Genomic DNA, 8,966 nt, shown 5'->3' with positions numbered 1-8,966 from the left:
AATTCTTGTTGGTTTGACGATGATTTCTACTTTTAAACTAAAGTGTGATTTTGTTTTCTTCATGGGTTTTGAGTAATTTTATTTATCTGTCTCTATAAAATGATAAGTAATTAAAGTGTTGGATGAAAGTTGTAGTATTGATCTTCAATGATAGAAGAAGTTGTGATGATTTAAATCCATGTACTTCATTTACTTCTTCATTTGATCAATCCAGATGTTAACATTTGTTGTGAGAACATGTAAGAACCAAGCTGATATTGTCTCAGTCAACAATTGGAAAGAATCACAAGAGGTTGTATGAATGAGAATTTAATTCATATGATTTAGTGCAAATAAATAGAGAAATAATCTTTGAAGGGTGTAGAGTTAGAGGACTTTAAAGTGACAGGCTATAGCCCCTAACTTGGTTTATTGCTTTAGGTTATGATACGAGATGTTAGCCCCCAGGTGGAGGGAATCGAGAGAGATCTAGAGTGAGAGCTGGTGCTTCCTTGCTTAGTCAGTCTTCAAAACTATTCAAACTTTAAATTAGCCAATGTTCTTTATAGCATCTCTAGTAAGGGTAAAGAATAATATTGCCTATTTGGCACAACACAATTTAAATACTTCCACAATAGAATTTCTATACTTATTACTGATTAATGATAAGGAGAAAGATATTTCATATTCAATGCTTTTATTTTACATAAACTCAAGTTATGTTTGAAAGTTGTTTATGTTTTGTCAAAATATCAAAAAATACCAAAAAGAATTGAATTTTAATTACTGTAAAATACCTATAATTTAAGTAATTGTCTTTTTGAAATAGAAAGTTTGTTATTTAGAAGTGCATATTTTGAACACTCTTTGTGGGTTCGATATTCGGGGCTTAATCAAAAAGTCCTATATTACTTGATAACGATGCATATACTTGCGTAGTATCCCAATATATATAGGACACAATCAGTGGAATGTAATGTCATTCAACTTAAAATATGCTCCTCAAATATTTCAAAAAAGGATGGATACTATTTTTATTGAACTATCACAATTTTGCCTTATTTACGTAGATGATATTCTAATATTCAGTTAAACAATTATCGAACATTTAAAACATCTAACTTTGCTCACGCAAATGGCCCAAAAACATTGAATAGTATTAAGTAAGAAAAAAAGCATTCTTTTTAACCAACACCATTGAAGTCTTAGGACTTATAATAGATAATGGTTCCATTGAATTACAAGAATAAGTATTAACAAAAATAAACCATTTTAAACAAATTAATAATTAGAAATATTTACAACATTTTTTAGGATGTATCAATTATGTCAAGTCATTTGTAAAAAATATTGCAGAATTAAGGGCGCCTTTACAAAAGAAATTAAAGAAAAATATGTCTTGGTACTGGGATGAAAAAGTTTTAAACCAAATTAAAGAAATATGCAAAAAAACTTCTAAAATTACATTTACCAATACCAAGAGATTATCTAATTATAGAAACATATAGTTCTGAAATTGCATGGGGTGCAATTCTTAAAGCCATAAGAAATAGTAATGAACTTTCTTGTAGATATAGCTTAGGAACTCACACCGGTACAAAATAAAATTATGAATAAATGAAAAAGAATTATTAGAAATAAATAAAGCAATTAAAATATTTGAAATATTTTCATATGAAAATTTTTTTAGTTAGAACAGATAATAAAACTGCAATTTCTTTCATCAAAGGAAAATTGTGGATTTACTACCAAATAAACTATTAATTAGATGGCAAAGTTGGTTTTCTGCATATACATTCAATTTAGAATATATATAACGAAATAAAAATTCTCTTGCTGATATACAAACATGTGAATTATGCGGGAAATAAATATGGATGATGAAAATATGGAAAATTATGACATCACCAGCGAGACTAAAGAAAAATATAATCCAGATATAACCAATTATCTGGAACTTATTGATCTTCAAATATGGAAATTAGAATGTGAGATTACTTTTGACAATAACATTTTAAGTGAATTATTTATGATAAAAAAGTATCTCTGTGGAGAAATAACAAAAGAAGAGTTACCATCTTTATCAGTATTAAAAAAAATTAGAGATTTTGCAAATATTAGAATTTCTAGAGAAGAAAATAAAGAAAAAACTAAACCTTCTTCTTCAAAAGCCCTTCATTTGCAAGAATACTACATGACACATCTATAAAAAAGATTACAGAGATAACAAAGAAATGACAACAATTATCTTTTTATGAAGAGAGAGTTAATTCTCAGATTTATTTCCATACATCTGGAAAATATCAAGCTACTTATATCTATGGAAATACTGATGCAAAGCTTGTCTCAAAATTGTATAAATGTTGATTGATACGAATGATATATTTAGAAGATGATATCGAAGCTAATAATAGAAGTAGTGGAAAGTTTCTACCAAGTAGTTAAATACTAAAATTTATTTATCAAATTATATCAAACTCGTCCTGAGATAAAAGGAGTTATTTCTTAATACAAATTGGAATTAGTAGCGAGACCTACACTCCATAATAGAAACCTACATAAAAATTTTTTTAGAGATCAACATCTGAAGACTTATATCAAATATTTATTGAGATAAAAAAAATTGATTATTCAAATATCTGGGTATATTACTGCTCAGAAAAATTATTCATATATAGTCACTGAAAGTAGCCTACTAAAAAGATTCATGAATTAATGTATAAGAAGTGGATCTCTATTGTCAGCAGAAATAATTTAGCCCTTAGTAAAAAAACCAAAGAATTATTTTGTCAAAAATTACAGAGGAAAATATTCACAAATGTGTGTATTATTAGAAAAGAGATACTATAAAAGGAATACTAGAAGAGCTAGAAGCAATCAGTAGTGGGAGCTAGATGTAAAAAGATAAGCACAAAAATTACCAATAAATTATTCTCCAGTAAAGCAACATTTAATAAAGGAGAATATTTCAAGAATTATTCACAGAAAAGCAGAATAACTCTTACAAATAAAGAATATTCTGAGAATTATTTCACCAAAAGTAGATGTCCATTAACTCAGCCAGCCTGGAAAGTAGCATCATTTATTTTATGTAATGTCAGCCATGACGATTTATGTACTCTTTTATTTTCTATTTAAGGTCTTCTCTCTTCTGCTGAGGGGGCAGAGCGAATAAGGATTTCTTATTCTTCTCCTTCTTCTCTTGTAAGATTAAGATGTGTGTTTTCCTTTGCGGCAAATTATCTTCTTTCTGATTGATGTTTGTAAGTTTGTCTTTTAAGTATTAATGAATATTATGTTTTGGTTGTTTGATTGAAATCATGTTTTGTTCTATTATAATTTTTTATTTGTTCTAGCTATGCATAGTGTAGAAAATGAACTAATGTTGTGCTTTAAATCTTTGAAGTACTTTGCATAAGCTTGTGGTCTACATAACCCTGTCTGGTCTTGTTGAGCCTTTAATTTCTCTAGAAAACCACAGAGAAAGATGAAAGATGAGCCAGAGAATTTAAGATCAAACCCTAGAATAGGTAGAAATCAAAACATGATTACATTATTTTAAACTTTCATGCAGAAGCATAATGGTCCCTAATACTTTAAGATAATCTTTCAAATAGCAAAATAGGAAGAAATTCTTAGATATGGAAGAAGAGTTTACAGAATTCGATATAAGATTAAGAAAATTAAAGAAAAAATTATATGAATAATATTAGAGTGATAGAAGAGGTACAATATAGATTAAAAAATAATCTAAATTTAGAAAATAATCCTTATTGAAAATCATTAAAAATAAATAAAACTTCAACTCCCTCTAAAGCTTAAAAAATGGTATCAAAGTATTGATTGTATGACTGATTATTTCACAAAGTATTGGACCAACTCTAGAGATAGACACCATAATTTTTGTATTTTAATGGGACTGATTGTATGACAAAGTATTGATTGGTCTAATACTCATTTATATTTCGGGTGCCATTAAATGTTTCAAGTAGTAAATCTTGTGAATAGATTGGTATGTGTGGAGAGAGAGGATAGAACCGATGATACTCTGTCAGTCACCAAATTTGGAAGGTGTATTTAATTTAAAATAAATATATTATAATTTTGGAATGTAATATTTTAATTTTGAAAATATGAGACCGATCCAATCCCATATAGATAGTAGTTTAAATAAACGAGCACGATATCACCAGAGATACATCTATCCCGAGGAATAAACATGTTATTTACTAGTGAGCCTCAATTAAATAAACTAAATATTCTATGACATCCATTTTAGTCTATGAAAGCATTTATGTTGTCCAACTAATTTTTCCCTATATAATATGAAAGATTAGATAGGGTTTATAGTGAGTTGGCTTCAAAAATTTTCTATAAGGGCAAGCCCCTATAGTTAATTGCATTTTAGATAATTGAAATTGCCTAAGAAAACTCTCGATTTAGATCAGAAAATATTATCTTCAAGAATTTCGAAGGGTAGGACTTTTTAAGGTTGGACAAAGGGGTGTCAAATGGGCAAGACTCAAATTTGGAACAATTATTATGAAATCCAAAGAGAGAAAAACTAGGGGATGTCACGGATCCTGAGGAGAAGCTTAATGACTTCCCAAACTATCCTATGATTTAGCTTCAATTTCAAAGTGATCTTATTAAATGTTTCATCTTGCCAATTTTATTAATTAGGGCTTAAATTTGCATGACACAATCTTACAAATAGCCTGGAAGATAGGAGTATTTATGTCATAACAAACAACAACCTCGAAGCCTAAGGCGAGTTAGGGCTTAAATTGCACAACATGATTGTGCAAAGGCCTAAAGATAAAGTGAGGATTTATGTCGTACTAGACAGGCTACCTCAAAGTCATATGGCTTCTTATTTAATTCTAAGAAAAAAAGAATTGTTGTTGTAGACCTATTTGCTCTCTTGAAGTTGTTCTTCTGTACATTCTTGTCATGCTGCCCATGGAGATAACTCCAAGCTCCTCGTTTAAGTAGCATTCCTAAAGTTTAAAGTCCAAAAGGTTTGACCATGTGTGTTTCAAGGTTTTGGTTTTATTGTTATTCAAGCATTATGAGGGGGTTAAAAGTTGATTAAAGCGACACCGATTAGGATTCCACAGTTCCCTCCTTCTGATACCACTGTTTACTCTTGAATTTACTTAGTTTAAATGAGTTGTTAAGCTTATTTAAATTGAGAAGATCTCATTAGTAACCATGGGTTACCTCATCCGAGGGACTCCCGTAAATTCAAAAGGATGTGTTATGTTATTTTATTTTTTGTTTGAAAAAGATGTTGTTAAATTTGTAAAACATGTTTAGTAATTTTTGCAGTTTTGGTACATGTTTTGCAGGTAAAGTAAATAATGCATGTAAGAAAAGTGTTGTAAAGTAAAAAAGTAAATATGCATTGCATAAATGAGTACCTGGACCTCTGCTACCGCTGCATGGTTAGCATCATAAAAGCAAGATATATTTGCAGGAAACTTAAATAAATTGTAGGAAAGTAAATGGAAGCATCTGGTACGAAAAAGTCAGAAAAACTAGTCGTAGAAAAACACGAGTAACAAGAAACGCATAGTCACATATCGCATAGTCACATATGGCATACCAGAACTAGGTGTAAGACATTGGTAAAGGTGGGGGCTCAGAGCTAGACTAAGTGTATCCCGACCTTAAGTAAGAGCAACTAACCCGACAATCTACGGAGGGTAGTATTAACCTCATTCCAAGTGATTAACCATAGATCTTTATAAATTTTCATTTTTTTTTAAATTTAGTTTTCATGCATTTTAAATTTACTTTATCATGCAAATGAGATTTCATTTAAAGCATTTTTGTAGAGTGGAGCAATCCACATGTTAATTAATTTAATAGAGTTAGGGCTACAAACAACCTAAAAGTATCGGGGGCAATCATCTTCTCAAGATTCATCGAATAGTACAATCAGTCCTTATTCTCTCCTTTTATTAGAGTTCCTTGAGGTAGGAGATACTACTATAAAATCCCACATCGTATCCCTCATTTAGTACATATTAGCTTTATCGTCATCACCCTAATCAACTAGAACCCAGACTTACAAAAGCCCGATGATCCATATGTGACAAAAACAAATATCCTCAGTTGCTCACAAGGATTTAAATACCTTTAGGAAAACTCAAATCCTTGAGCATTGGGTCAATTAATTTTGATAACTAGTGTAGGGTATTTTTATTGATTTCAGTGAATTTTATTGATTTCGGTGAATTATCGGGTCCTGATGCATAACTTGGTGGGTCCCTAAAAGTTTTAATGGGAGATTTTCTTGAGCAAAGAATAATAAGTCTAGTAGTCCTTCAAAATTTACAAATGATCATAAAAGTGTTTGACGCATAACCCTAAGACACCTTTTTCAATCCTTTGAAACATTTCAAGTTCATTTTGACTTATTATATTGCTCACTTAATCATCTTAACTTAAATTAAGTTTCAATGATTTAACACCCCCTGTGCTCAGTGAAATTTAATATTTAAATTGTCCAAAGAGCAGAGTACTCAGACATTCACTTGATGTTTTATTTAAGAGTTATGTAAGTGGGTGCCCCTAAGGGCAAGCTTAAGTCATTAAGGATCTTGTGCCCGCCACTAAAGTTGGACTTATAGTGTTTAGAGGCGTTCATTAATTAATCACGTCTTTCATTCCTAAACCTCATTGGAACCAGTTTAAATATCAAGCCTAGCTCACTACTAAGCCCTTACATCAAATCTTCAGGGTAAATTTGTAATAATCAAAATGTTGAATTAGGAGTACTTAATTCTTATCACAAGATCATGCTTATCATCTAATCACCAATTAGGGGCATTAAATTATTAAGTTATTATCTTCTTATCTCAAGCCCACTACCTTAGGATCATTCAATTGGATTAACCTCCAAATCATAACAATTTAAAAAATTACAATATTATACTTATCATGAAAATGTGACAAGTTGGTTCCTACCTCTTAACCCATTATGTTTCAAATATTCAAAAGAGTTCATCATGATCAAAATTAACCATTTACCCTTTTACTTAACCTAAAGTTTAAATAAGGCATCAAAATCCAAAATTACCATTTTGTCCTTATGGCTAGGGCTGTCAAAACGGCTCGTTCTTCGCGAACAATTTGTGTTCGGCTCATTCGCTAAGTTAACAAGTCGAACTTGATTTGTTTGTTTGTGTTTGGCTCGTTTTGGCTCGAAATACTACAATAATAAATAAATAATACATAAAATTTAAAATAATACTATCTTTAATATGATATTAAAAATTTCATTTGTTTATATATAATAAACAACATTTAGATGTTAGATATGCAAATACATAAGATTGTGGTATGTATGTAACTGCCTATAGAGAATTTTTACAAATCCCATTTTTGTGGTTTCTTTACTTAGGTTCGAAAAGTAAATACATAAGAATTAGGTGGTATGTATGTAAAATCCCATCAAAATCTGCTAAATTTTGCCTCTTTTTGTTCTCTCGATTCCCATTGTCCAGTTTAAACAAGCCTGAACACGAGCAGAGTCTAGGCTCGCTCATCTTCGGCTTGTTTACACTCCTACCTATGTCTCTCCACTTCATAACTCATTAAATACAACTCAAATGACTTTAAAATTTTACGGTACCTCACTCATGGTTCAATTAAGATATCAGAGGAGAAATTATGGTTTTTCTATTTTAATTATGGTTTTTTTTATTTTTTATTTAATTTTTATAATTTTTTTAGCTCAAAAATAGGAATTTTCAATGTTAATTTATTTAATTAATCAAAGTAAAATTTTTTTTTCGTGGGAATTTATTTAATTAATCAAAGTAAAATTTTTTTTTCATGGGAAAATTATTGGAGGTTCGCATAGGTCAGACGACCACTTAGACCAAATTTCATGATTTTTTAAATTATATTTTAATTATTATAATTATTTATTGATTTTAGTGATTAATTACATAAAAAATATATTTTAATTTCAAAAGTTACATTTTATCTTTTTATTAAATCTCTTTAAGTCTAGAAAACTAAAAAAAATAAACTTTCATTTTTTTATGATTTTTATTTTATTTATTATAATTATTTTTATGAAAATTTAAGGAAAATATATTTTTAGAATTTAAAAATATATAACTACATTAGAAAAATTAGGAAAAAAATTTAAAGGGTCCCATGTGATCAGGGAACAATTAGGATTATTTTTGGGTATTTTCATATTTTTGCAATTTTTAATTATTTTTAATTATTTTTAATTTAAAAAGTAGCTCAAAAATGAACTATTTATTTTAATAGAAATTTTATTTTTTCTATGTGCTTCTGATCACAAGGAACTCAGAAAATCACTTTTCATAATTTTTCAAATTATAGTTTATTTATTATAATAATTTTAATGCAAAATCCTCATTTTACTTAAAATAGACTTTAGTGATCAAATTAATTCAAATAGGTTTCAAATTTTTACACATAGTTAAAATAATCATTTTTTTCAATGTGAAATCCTTTTTTGTAATTTTTGAATTATATTATATTTATTTTAATTTTAGTGAATTTTTATGATTTAATTATCCTCGATTTACGAATCCTCGTTCCTTGATTAATCTTTTCTTCGCCAGTACCTTGTTGAAGATTCGTTGCCGCCCAAAAACGCCAAAAACTGTCGTTCAAACTCCAGAAACCGCCATCCATCCGGTCTCGTCGTTGGCGGCGTCGAGGGTTCCATCGGCGAGCATTTTCTATTTAATTGCCTGGACTCTCGGGAAAAACCAACTGTCGGCGGCGTCGATGGCGCCGTCGACGCCGAATGCAAAAATTGTACAGTTTCACTCTGGTCCAAATGAGTTCCAATTTTTCTCTATGAATCCTATTTTTATGATGATTCAAGGTAAATAAGAGTAGTAGAGTATAATACTACTGCAAACTAACTATAATTTCAAATAAAATTACTATAACCGCAATAAAAATAAAGATATTATGGGTTGCCTCCC

The sequence above is a fragment of the Phalaenopsis equestris genome, unplaced genomic scaffold, assembly GCF_001263595.1.
Source record: "Phalaenopsis equestris unplaced genomic scaffold, ASM126359v1 Scaffold001043, whole genome shotgun sequence".
Lineage (NCBI taxonomy): Eukaryota > Viridiplantae > Streptophyta > Magnoliopsida > Asparagales > Orchidaceae > Phalaenopsis > Phalaenopsis equestris.
Note: the sequence above shows the minus strand (reverse complement) of the source record.